Below are 13085 nucleotides of genomic sequence, written 5' to 3'. Positions count from 1 at the left end.
CATCTCCGTCACGGCGTCTCTGCCAATACCAAAGAACAAAAACGGCAAGTTGAGGAGGCTGCAGAAGGCTTAGCTCAGCACTTGTCCGCTTTCCCAGCTTCCGTGAGAAGCTACCTGCGGCCCCAAAGACCAAAGAGACCCTCCGCATCCCGCCCGGCCCGCTGCTCGGCTCCGCGCCGCCAGCTCGGCTTTTGTCTGGCTGCGCCGGGAGCCCCCGCGGCGCACCTCCCCGGCACCCCTTCCCTCTCGGATCTTCCTCCACACCCATCACTCGCCGACGAGCTGCAGCGGGGTTCTCTCCCGTGCCCCCTCCCCTCGCAACTCTCGACTCTTCTCAAATGCGACTCGGGGTCCGCAGGCTTCTCCCGCCCCGCCAGACTGACTCGAGTCAGGGGTGGGGTCTGGGACAAAAAAAAAGAAAGGGGCACACAATGCAAGGCTGACCTCACAGCCGCACCTCCCCCGCCCCCACCACCACCAGGCCCCCATCTCTGCAAAGCAGCCTCCTTGGAGAAACAACCCTCCCACCCAGGTCCTCACCGTGCTTCCCACCTAGGGCCGCCCCCTCCCCCCAAAGTGCATCCAGGGGCTGAAGACGACGCTGGACATCGCCCTCAGCAGTCCCGGCGCCCTGCACCGAGGCGGAAGCGGCAGGGCCTGGGGGCGCTGGGGTCTGAACCTCCTAGTCCTGACCAGGTACTTACAGCCGTGCTGCTCGCCGTAGTTGCCGCTGCCTCACCAGACCGCCGCCACCTTCTCCTCAGCCCTAATGAGGTTAAGTGCTTGGTACGGGTATTAAAAAAAGAAAGAGAGAGAGAGAGAGAGAGAGAGAGAGAGCGCCTGCGCAGTGCGCTCCCTTTTATGATTTCCCCCCCTTACCTCCACCGACCCCGCTGGACCATAGAGTGTAAACTGAGGCCAGAGAGGAGCTGCTTCTTTGTCGTAACGCCCGGGCAGGCCCGGCTTGCGGCACAGGACCTGCGTACGCTAAGCCCCGGGAGCTTGAGTCTCGGAGAACGCCAGCTGACCCTGATAGGGACCCGTAGGCGGCTCGGGTGCAGCTGGGCCCATTGGGAACTTGCCACAAACTCAGGTTACACAAGTAGGGTGGGCCCTAAGCGTCCCGGCAGTACGGCACCCGAAAACCTCACTGTGAGGAGTAGAGTTAAGGAGAAACTAACATAAAAGCCGTCGGACTGGAATTCCGTCTGGTCGAGGATCTAATACCTGCGGGAAACGGTTCCCTGTTTCCTTCTGGGTCATGCGCGTTAAGGGCGACTGGGACGAAGAAGATTGTGCTCTGCGAGCGCCCGTACCTCGCCTCCCTCTTCCTCTCCAGAGTAGGCGTGCACACTTGCGCCGGAAGGACTCTTTAACGGTTCTTTGCTGTTGTTTGGAACAGGCTTATCCGGTGAAATCGTCGAAGACTTTTGGGACAAGCTTTTCTTACTTGAGCGTCTACTCAATACTGCTTCTGCCCTCCCTCTCGAATCGTCGTCGGCAGCCGTCCGTCTCGAGAGACGATGGTGTAGCTTCTTCAGAGTCTATCTGCACCGCCAAGAATGGCTGTGCAGTCCGACTCGGGAGTGACATGGTATCTGTCTCCTCCCGTGTTGAATCGACATCTTGCGATGACGCTGAAGCTACAGAGCCTGGGCAGGGTAATATGGAGGGTCTGCTGTTGCCCATGCAGCAGACCCCCCCCCTCTCTTCGCAGCTGAAGGGTCCAAGGGAAAGACGGAGTCGATACAGCTTGGGTTCAGGTGCGCCGCAGGAGTTGCCGGTGTTGACTACAACGTCAAACCGCCTTAGGGACTCCGGCTCCGGATTTTCTGTCGGGGTTTACTCCCTTAGCCTTTCCCCTGAAGAGGTATGCCGCAAGGCAGCGGAGGTTTTTTGGAGTCAGAGTTTTCCTTCTCTGATGTACCCTGACTGGAAGATCGAACCAGCGACACTTAGCTCGCAGGCCGACGCTCAATCCACTGAGCTAAACCAGCCAGGGCAACCTCCCTCTCGAATAACTCGATGATATTATGTGGGAAAGTTTCAGATGCCAAGTTGTCAGGCTGCGTTTAAGGATGCTAAAGGACCCACATTTTTGCCTAAAGACACTGCGCTCGCCAGTAAGTTGACATTGTAAGCTTTGTGTGCGATTACCCACTCTCTCCTGGAAATAACTTTTAGAGTATGAGCTGGCTTCCCTTCATCTAGGCGTCTCTAGTGCATTGAGTTTTCACTGGTAGCTCTTGTGCGCCGCAGCTCCGCGCTGGTGAATTGTGTATGTTTTGGGATAGCGGTAACGGTGAACGGTAGGGTAATGCCCCGGTAGTCAGAGGCTTAAATGTTATAGTTGGGAAAAGTGAGCTAAAACAAAAAAGCCCTGTGTAGGCCCCTCTGTGTGGTGCAGGAGAGGGACAAGACTGTGGTCCCTATAAAGAGGAGTGATGTGGGGGATGTGATTACTGGAATCTAGGAAAGGTCGTTGTCTTTGGGGAGAAGGTGCAAGCATCCTTTTGAAATTGGATAGGTGATGAAAGCATTCCAGAGAAGACATAACACGGGGCAGACGCTCGGAGGGTGCGTGTGCCACTGGGAATAAAATGAAAAAAGCACACTGAATAGCAAAATGAACATATTGAGTTAGCCAAAAACTTAGTTTGGTTTTTAACCGTAGGTGACTATAGTAGCTGAAAGGATAAAGCCAGTGCCATTTGTTATTGTGGCAGCATCTGCCTAGCAGGTCTATGGCCTTGTTAAACATTACCGCATTTACTCTTCTGAGCTTATGTCTCCAGGACTGGAAATTGCTGGAAAGCAAGAGCAGAACGTGACTAACTGCTTCCTACAGCAACAGGCAGAAGATAACATTTGGAACAAACTGCAGTTTGTGATGCAAAACCAACCAAAACCTCCTGTTACAACACCCCCAACAGCCCAGGGACCTCATAACAGCAACCCCCCCCTTTTATAATCCAATTATAATTCAATTAAAGCTCAAAGCCCCCACCCCTCAATGCTGGTGTTTCAGTCTGCACCACGCCCCTCTCCTTTCCTGAAAAGTGAATAGAAACTTTACTGTCTATTCTTTCTTCTCTTCATGAATTATTGCACAGCCCACATCACCAACCACCCTAATTGTATTAGGACTTAGTTGTCTTTAACTTCATTCGAAACAATTTTGTTTGATTGTATTATGACAGCTGTCATATTAGCGTGCGTTTATAAAAAACATCAAAACTGGTGAATTTTTCTGTAGCCACTTTAATATTAAAGATAGAGGAAAAAACACAACATTTTGGCATATTATGCTTTATTATTTCAAGAAAGGTAACAACTGAAATGCAAAAGAAGATTGTGCAGTAGTATAGAGAAGGTGCTGTGACTGATGGAATGTGTCAAAAGTGGTTTGCGAAGTTTTGAGCTGGAGATTTCTTGCCAGAAAATGCTCCATAGTTGACTGGACCAGTTGAAGTTGATAGTGATCAAATTGAGATACTAATTGAGAACAATCAGTGTTATTCCATGCAGGAGATAGTCAACATACTCAAAATATCCAAATCAATAAAGTTATTGGTGAAAATGAAAAATGTGTCTTATTTTACAGAAAAACTCAGTGTACTTTTTTGCCAACCCAATATAATGAGTGGAAAGTAAGGTTTGATGATTGGGATGGGGAATTTTTTTTTTTAATTTTAATTGTAAATAAACAACATAAAATGTACCATTTTAACCATTTTTAACTACAGTAGAGTTAAGGACATTTGCAATGCCATGCAGCATCGCCATTAACTCTTCCTCTTTACCTATTCCCCCTTTCCTCCTGTTCGCAGAAACTGCCATTCTACTCTTTGTATAAGTTTGACTACTAAGGTGCCTCATGTAAATGGAATCACAGACATATTTGTTTTATTGTGACTGCATCATGTCACCTGACATAACGTCTTCGATGTTCATTTATATTGTGGCAGTGTCAGAATTCCCCTTTTAAGGCTGAATAATATTTCATTGTGTGTATATACCATGATGGACACTTGGGTTACTTACACCTTCTGACTATTGTGAGTAATGCTACCATGAACATGGCCATGCAAATATCTGTTTGAGACCTTGCTTTGAATAGGATGGGGAAGATTTTGAAACCAAGTGGATAAATCCATACTATGTCAGATCTTCCCCTTGGAGAAAGAACTGTTTTAGAAAATGGTGCTGACAGTGAAAGCTTAATAAAGCATTTATGGAGCCTTTAAGATAAGCCAGGCATTGACTGCTACTTTAGATAAATTATTAGTATATCGTTGAATTCATCAAGATAAACATGAGGCAACTGTTATTCACCACATTTTTTTTATAGATGCAAAAATCAAGGTTTGGGGTTAGAGATGGCCTGAGAGGAGACCCACCAACCACAAACACAAGTAATTATGAAATAAAACTGTGGGAGCCCAGCACTCATGGGCACTGACTATTCACTGGTTTGGACAAGAATATTGAAAGAAAGTGTTTCAAATGTCAGGAGTGAATTTTCTCAGAAGAAGAGGCTGACATCAAGAGTTTTCCCTGTCAAATTACTGAAATGTTTAAGAGCTTAACACAGCAAAACTGCATCTTCTAAGATCCCTAAAAGAACACTGGGGTTTGACTCCAGGTATGTTTATAGTCTAGAAAATATAAGCTTCCAGGTAAGTATATCTTTGGAGGTAATAGAAAAATTAATAAACCACTGTGTGCTTAATACTTCATCTTTCATTTTATATTCTCAAACATCTTGTGAATTCACTTAAAGCAATAATCTTCTTTTAGCAAGTGAGAAAATTGAGGGCCAGAAAGGAAAAATGAATTGCCCAATGTCGTATGGCTGATTGATGCCAAGACTGCCACTGAAATCTGAACCTCTAGAATTCCCACTCTGGTTTTGGCTATCTTACAAAGATATATACCATAGTCTTAGTGAGTGGACAATGTCTCTATTCAATTAGTCTCATCTTCCTCAGGAATACATGCCCAAATTCTCATGAAGCTCATGCTATTTGCACAATGAAAGAGAGGACATAAGTGCATTATAAACAACATTCATACACTCAAAACTATTGTGTACCAACTGTGTACCAAACACTTAACAAAAAAGGAAAAAATCCCTGTTTTCACAGGAGATAGAAAAGTAATAAAATATATACTACACCAGGTAAGATAAGCATTGTGGAAAAAATGAAGCAGTGAGGGGAGAAAGGTGAGTACTGAGGGAAGAGAGTTCTGTTTTAATTATGACAAGGGGAGCAGGAGACTCACAGAGAAGAAAACTTAGGAAAGATCTGAAGAAAGCAAGGGAACAAGGAATGTTCTTTATCTGGAAGAAGAGCATTCCAGATGGAAAGTGCATAAATTATTCTGAGGCAAGAGAATGTCTGCTACATTCTAAGAACAGAAAAGAGGCCAGGGTGGCAGAAGCAGAATATGGGAGGAGGAAACTAGGAAAGGAGGCTATAGGTAACAGGATGCCAAATTGTGTAGGAATTTAGGGCATTGCGAGGACTTAGTAAGAGGGGAAGACATTGGAAGATTTTCAGCAGAGGAGATTTGACTTCTATTTTTAAAGAATCACTTCAGCTTCTGTTTTGAGAATAGATGGTAGGGGAGCAAGAGAGCACAGCTTAGGTGTTTGCTGCAGTCCTCCAAGTGAGAGGAAATTGTGCGTAGCTTCGGTAAAGTGCAAGCAGTGGAGAGGTGGGGTATCTGAATATACCCAGGTAAGTTGGGACATGGGATTTGATTAATTAATCGATATAGGGTGTGAGTAAAAGGAGAGTTAGATGGACTCCAAGATTTTGACCTGAGCCCTTTGAAGAACGGAGTTGACATTTACTGAAATGAGAAAAAATGGGAAGAGATTAATTTTGGAGGTGTTAAGTCCAAGGCTGGATATGTAGATTTGGAAGGCATCAGCATGTATAGAGTATTTAAAACCATGATTTCATCTAGATATGCAGTATATACAATTTTTTTTAATTAAGGATCTCAAGCACTCATACATTTAGGGATTGAAATGATAATGAAACCAAAGGAAGTAGAAAGAGCAGCCACTGAAATAGGAAACCAGGAAAGGAAATCAGAAAGAGCAACCAAGTGAACTGCCAAGGGCCTACAATCAACCATTGTCTACAATGTTGGAGTAGTGAGGATGAAGGCCTGATTGGATTGGATTCAAAGGAGGATGATAGGAATAGAATTGGAGAGAGAAAAGATAGGTAATTTGCAAGAGAAATTAGTTTTAAGAGTGGTGGGGCATTGAATTGGGGTTCAGATGGCAGCAAAGGTAAATGTGGTACTCACATCCTCCTACAATCACATCAAAATTACAACTAAACTACAGAACATCAATCATCCAGAACCACCTGAAATTTAGTTGAATGGGTCTTACAACTAGCCATTTAAAGAAGCAGCCACATCCAGACTGGTAGGAAGGGCAGAGATGTGGAATGACCTGGTCCCATCTCATGGGCCGGATAAAAACTAGGGAGGGATATCTCGATCTGCAGAGGTACCTCATGAGGAGTAAGGTGTCTCAGCCCCACACCAGTGCCCTGCCCCAGCCCAGTGTTCTAGTGCCAGAAAGACAAGTCCCCATAACTTCTGGCTATAAAAATCAGCAGGGATTGTGGCTGAGTGAGATGGTAGACTGCTGGAGTCACAGGCAGATCCTCTTAAAGAGCCTGCACACAAAATTATTAGGACTCCGTCTGAGCTCCAATGCCAGGGCTGCAGCTCCAAAGGCAACAGGAACTTATAGGGAGGAACTGAATTGTCTGGCATCAGGAAGACAGCTGTGGGGAGAGAGGCAACATTCTGAGACCCACCACCCCAAAAGAGCCAGCAAAGGGTGGGGGGTGTAGGGGAAGGTGCCATACCTGAGATTCCATCAGACTTTGTCGCTGATGGTTCTCTGAGACCCCCCAGCCCAGCCAACCTGAGAGTCCAAACAAGCTCTTTCCAATGGCTTTCCATATGAATGACCTGTTCTGGCTCATACTTAAGACTTTTCTAAAATCTTTTAAACAAGCAGCACCTGGCCTCAGCTTGCTTAGTCCCTCTTGATAAGTGGTCCCAGGCCTGTCACTATAAGCAACAAGCCTCGATTCACAGATTGGCCTCATCTAGGCACCTCCAAGCCCAACACAAGTAGCCTCTGCAGACAGCTTTGCAGCACATGCCGGGTGGCACTGAAACAACATAGGAAATAGCTGACCTAGGCCTGCATCTCCTTGGAGTCCCCAGAGCTAGCGCAAGCAGTTGACAGCTTTAGACCACATCAAAGCATCACTGAACCACCTCTAAAAGCAATGCAGTTGAGGGGTGGACTCAGAGAACACCAGAGCCCTGCTGAAGTAACTTCTGTTGTGTGGAGTGGGCACCTGCACAACTGATCATGGTGATCAGTGGTGGCAACCAGTCCTTACAGCCAGTTAGCCTGAGGGTAAATCCCTCCCTTTGGCTTGCCAACAACAATCAAGGTTCAACTACAACAGGTGAGTGTACACACCCCACATTCGGGTGGGGCATACCTGGAATGTCCTGCTTGGATGATCTGGGAGGCTGTGCCACTGGACCCTATTGAACAACCACTACATTAGGCCACTCTATCAAACCCAGGAGACATAACAGCTATAACTAATACATAGAAGGAAATACAGGTAGGCTGAAAAAATGGGAGACAGAGAAACAGGGCCCAAATGAAAGAACAGAACAAAACTCCAGAAAAAGAACTAAACGAAAGGATGACGAGCAATCTACTAGATGCAGAATTTAAAACACTGGTTATAAGGATGCTTAATGATCTTAGTGAGAACTTCAACAGTATAAAAAAGGACATGGAAACCATAAAAAAGAACCAGTCAGAAATGAAGGCTACACTAAATGAAATGAAGAATACATAATTTAGAGGGAATCAACAGCACAATACATGAAGCTAAGAATCAAATCAGCAACCTGGAATATAAAGAAGAAAAAAATTATCGGAACAGCAAAAGAAGAAAGAATCCCCAGAATATGAGGCTAGCATAATGAGACTGAGAGAACTTCAAGTGTACCAACATTTGCATTATGGGTTTGCTGGAAGGAGAAGAGAGTAAGAAACTGAAAACCTACTTGAAAAAATAATGATGGAAAACTTCCCTAACCTGGTGAAGGAATTAGACATGCAAGCCCAGGAAATGCAGAGTCCCAAACAAGATGAATTAAAAGAGACCCACACTAAGACTCATCATAATTAAAAGGCAAAAGGTTAAAGTCAAAGAGAGAATCTTAAAAGCAGCAAAAGAAAAGCAGTTTCCTACAAGGGACTGTAAGCTGGTATCTCAACAGAAATTTTGCAGGCCAGAAGGGATTGGCAAGAAATATTCAATGTGATAAAAAGCAAGGATTTAAAGCTGAGATTACTCTATCCAGCAAAGCTATCATTTAGACTCAAAGGACATATAAAGAGCTTTCCCAGCCCTGAGTGGTGTGGCTCAGTGGACTGAGTGCTGGCCCGAGAACCAAAGGGTCACCAGTTTGATTCTGATTCAGGGAGCCTGGGATACAAGCCAGGTCCCCAGTTGGTGCATGTGTGAGGCAACCACACATTCATGTTTCTCTCCCTCACTCCCTCCTTTCTGCTCTCTCTAAAAATAAAAAATAAAATCTTTTTTTATGAACTCCTTTTGCTTTTTATTTATTTATTTTTGGTCTTGGAAGCTCTTTATCTTGCTTTCAATTTTTAATGATTTTCTTTTTAAAAATTTTTTTGATTTATTTATTGTTTTTATATTACAGTTGTCCCAATATTTCCCCCATAGCTACCCCCCTACCAAGCCCACCCCTTCTCCCACAGTCAGTCCCCACCTCGTTGTACATATCAGTGGGTTACTTACACTAGTTCCTTTACTAAACATTTCCCCAATTTACCCCCTTCTCTGCCTCCACTCTCCCCCCTGCCCCGATAATTGTTAGTATGTTTCTTGTTTACATGCCTCTGGTTTAATTTTGCTCATTTGTTTGTGTTGTTCATTAGTTTCCTGTATTAGGTGATATCATATGGTATTTTTCTTTCATCTCCTGGCTTATTTTGCTAAGCATAATTCTATCTAGTTCCATCCAAGTTATCGCAAGTGGTAGGAGTTCCTTTTTTCTTTCTGCTGCATAGTATTCCACTGGGTAAATGTACCACCGTTTTTTGATCCACTCATCTACAGATGGGAACTTAGGCTGTTTCCAGCACTTGGCTATTGTAAATAGCGCTGCTCTGAACATAGGATCACATAAGTTCTTTTGAATTGGAGTTCCAGGGTTCTTCAGGTATAATCCTAGCAATGGAATCAGCGGATCAAAAGAAAGCTCCATTTTTAGTCTTTCAAGGAAATTCCATACTGTTTTCCATAGTGGCTACACCAGTCTGCATTCCCACCAACAGTGCACTAGGGTTCCCTTTTCTCCCCTTCCTCGCCAGCACTTGTTGTTTATTTGCTTATGATGGCCATTTTGACTGATGTGAGGTGGTATCTCATTGTGGTTTTCATCTGCATCTCTCTGATGGCTAGTGATGTTGAGCATTCTTTCATATGCCTATGGGCCATCTGTATGTCCTCCTTGGAGAAGTGTTTGTTCTGATCCTTTGCCCATTTTCTAATTGGATTGTCTGTCTTCTTGGTGTTGAGACGTGTAAATTCTTTATGGATTTTGGAGATCAATCCCTTGTCTGAGGTATCATAGGAAAATATGTTTTTCCATATGATTAATTCCCTTTTCATCTTGCTTATGTTTTCTTTTGCCGAGCAGAAACTCTTTAGTTTGATGTAATCCCATTTATTATTCTTTCCTTTATTTCCCTTGCCTTAGGAGATATATCAGTGAAAATATTGCTACATGGGATATCTGAAATTTAGCTGCCTATGTTTTCCTCTAGGACTTTTATGCTGTCATGGCTTACATGTCTTTGATCCATCTTGAGTTTATTCTGGTGTGTGGTGTAAGTTGGTGGTCTAGTTTCATTTCTTTTGCACCTCCCTGTCTATTTCTCCCTGCACCATTTGTTGAAGAGGCTCTTCTCACTCCATTTTATGTTCTTCCCCTTTTGTCGAATATTAGTTGTCCATATAGACCTGGGTTTATTTCTGGGTTCTCTATTCTGTTCCATTGATCTATATGTCTGTTCTTATGCCAGTACCAGGCTGTTTTGATTACAGTGGTTTTGTAGTATAGTTTGATATCAGGTGTTGTGATTCCTCCTACCGTGTTCTTCCGTCTCAAGATTGTTGTGGCATTTCAGGGCCTTTTTTGGTTCCATATAAATTTTTGAAGTATTTGTTCTAGGCCTGTGAAATGTCACTGCTATTTTAATAGGGATTGCATTAAATCTATAAGTTGCTTTGGGTAGTATGGACATTTTAATGATGTTCATTCTTTCCATCCATGAACATGGTATATGCTTCCGTTTATTTGTATCTTTCTTAATTTCTTTCTTCAGTGTTACATAGTTTTCCGAGTACAGGCCTTTTATCTCTTTGGTTAAGTTTATTCCTAGGTACTTTATTTTACTTATAGTAAATGGGATTTTTTTCTAGTTTCTATCTCTGATTTTTTTATTGTTGGTGTACAGAAATGTCTTCTATTTCTGAATATTGACTTTGCACCCTGCTATTTTGCCAAATTTGCTTATTAGGTCAAGTAGTTTTCTCATGGAGTCTATAGGGTTTTCTATGTACACTATCATGTCATCTGCAAATAACGACAGTTTTACTTTCTCTTTCCCAATTTTAATGCCTTTTATTTCTCTTTCTTTTTGATTGCTGTGGCTAGAACTTCCAAGACTATGTTGAATAGGAGTGGAAAGAGCAGACATCCTTGTCTTGTTCCTGATCTCAGAGGGGATGCTTTCACTTTTTGTCCATTGAGTATCATACTGGATTCAGATTTCTCATATATGGCCTTTATTATGTTGAGGTGTGCTCCCTCTATTCCCATTTTGCTAAATGTTTTCATCAGAAATGGGTGTTGTACTTTACAAATGCTTTTTCAGCATCTATTGATAGGATCATGTGGTTTTTGTCTTTCATTTTGTTTATGTGGTATATTACATTTATTGATTTGCGAATATTTAACCATCCTTGCATCCCTGGGATGAATTCCACTTGATCGTGGTGTATGATCTTTTTAATGTGTTGCTGGATCCAGTTAGCAAATATTTTGTTGAGGATTTTAGCATCTATGTTCCTCAGCGATATTGGCCTGTAGTTTTCTTTCTTTGTTGTATCTTGACCTAGTTTTGAAATTAGGGTAATACTGGCTTCATAGAAAGAGTTTGCAGTCCTCCCTGTTCTTGGACTTTTTGGAGTAGTTTGAGAAGGATAGGAGTTAGTTTTTCCCAAAATGTTTTGTAAAATTCACCTGTGAAGCCATCCAGTCCAGGGCTTTTGTGTGCTGTGAGTTTTTTGATTACTGCTTCAATTTCACTCTTTGTTATTGGTCTTTTTAGGCATTCTGCTTCTTCTTGGTTCAGTTTTTGAAGATTATATGTTTTTAGAAATTTGTTCATTTCATCTAGGTTGTGAAGTTTCTTGCCATACAGTCCTTTGTATTCCTGTTTTATTGGTTGTGATATCTCCTCTTTCATTTCTGATTTTGTTTATTCGATTCCTCTCTCTTTTTTCTTTTTTTCTTTTTTTTTCATATTTAAAAAATGTACTGGGCTGGTTTATCATACCAAATAGATATATAATAGCAATATAAAATCTTATGAAATAACAAATATTGTTTTCTCTTTACTGTAAAACATGCAGTCATGTAAGAACAAACAAAGTTTGGAATATATATCAGATTTGATACCACAGGCCTGGCTAAAGGCTTCTTGATTTTGTTTATCTTTTCAAAGAATCAGTTCCTAGTTTTATTGATCTTTTGAATTGTTTATTTAGTCTCTGTCATTTAATTCTGCTCTGCTCTTGATGATTTCCTTCCTCCTACTCGCTCTGGGCTTTGTTTGTTGTTCTTCTAGTTCTTGTATCTGTAAGGTTAGGTTTTCTACTTGGCATTCCTCTATCCTTTTTAGGGAGGCCAGTATTGCTATAAACTTTCCTCTCAGGACTGCTTTTGCTGCATCCCATAGGTTTTGGGCAGTTTGTTATCATTTGTTTCCAGAAACTTTTTGATTTCTTTCTTGATGTCATTGTTAACCCACATGTTATGCATTCTCCAGATTTTGAATATATTTGAGTTTTTTCCTTGAGGTTGATTTTCAGTTTCAAGGTATTGTGATCTGAGAAGATGCTTGATATAATTTCATTTTCTTGAATTTGTGAGGCTTGTTTTGTGTCCTACCATGTAGTCTACCTTTGAGAATGTTCCATGTGCACTTGAAAAGAATGTATATTTTGCTTCTTTGGGGTGAAAACTTCTATAAATATCAATTAAGTTTATTTGATCTAGAGTGTTGTTCAATGTCTCAATATCCTTGGTGTTATCCTGCTTCAAAGTTCTGTGCATCGTTGACAATAGGGTATTAAAGTCCCCTACTATGAGTGTGTTGCTGTTGATATCCTTCTTGTAGTCTTCCAAGATTTTCCTTATATATTTGGGTGCTCTTATGTTGGGTGCATGTATGTTTACCAGGGTTATATCTTCATGATGAGTTGTTTCTTTAAGTGTTATGAAATGTCCTTCTTTGTCTCTTTTTATGTCCTTTGCTGTGAAATCTGTTTTGACTAATATAAGTATTGCTACCCCAGCTTTTTTTTCATGTCCATTTGCTTGGAATACTTTTTTTCATCCCTTCACTTTCAGTTTGTGTATATCTTTTGTTTTAAGGTGTGTCTTTTGTAGACAGCATATATGTGGGTCATGATTTCATATCCATTCCACTATCCTATGTCTTTGGAGCATTTAATTCATTTACATTTAAGGTTATTATTGACAGGTATTTATTTATTTCCCGTTGTACCTGTGTTCCTCTCCCTCTCCCTCTCTCTCTTTTTTTATTTTTTTTAAAGCATTTCCTTTATCATATCTTGTAATGATGGTTTTATGGAGATGTATTCTGTTAATCTTCCTGTGTCTGGGAA

At 42.1% G+C, this 13085-nt stretch overlaps 1 protein-coding gene and 1 pseudogene across 19 annotated transcripts in view; one reads left to right on the top strand and one right to left on the bottom strand.

Annotated features, from left to right (window-relative positions):
- LOC150021834 (beta-1,3-glucosyltransferase-like) overlaps positions 1-1185 on the top strand; it is a 38306-nt pseudogene extending 37121 nt beyond the window's left edge.
- The window catches only part of CLASP1 (cytoplasmic linker associated protein 1), a 336932-nt gene extending 335636 nt beyond the window's left edge, over positions 1-1296 (bottom strand). For 18 of the 19 annotated variants that reach the window (XM_090279145.1, XM_090279172.1, XM_090279157.1 and 15 more), the window contains exon 1: positions 705-811. The gene's annotated coding sequence lies outside the window, so the exon portion shown is untranslated. Of the gene's footprint in view, positions 1-704; positions 812-1227 lie in introns of those variants that run through there. The other variant, XM_090279150.1, reaches the window with a different exon arrangement.
- Positions 1297-13085: the final 11789 nt, after the last annotated feature.

This window comes from Furipterus horrens, unplaced genomic scaffold (genome assembly GCF_987537825.1).
Source record: "Furipterus horrens unplaced genomic scaffold, mFurHor1.1.pri manual_scaffold_1, whole genome shotgun sequence".
Taxonomy (NCBI): domain Eukaryota; kingdom Metazoa; phylum Chordata; class Mammalia; order Chiroptera; family Furipteridae; genus Furipterus; species Furipterus horrens.
Note: the sequence above shows the minus strand (reverse complement) of the source record. Positions and strands in the feature narration are given on the sequence as shown.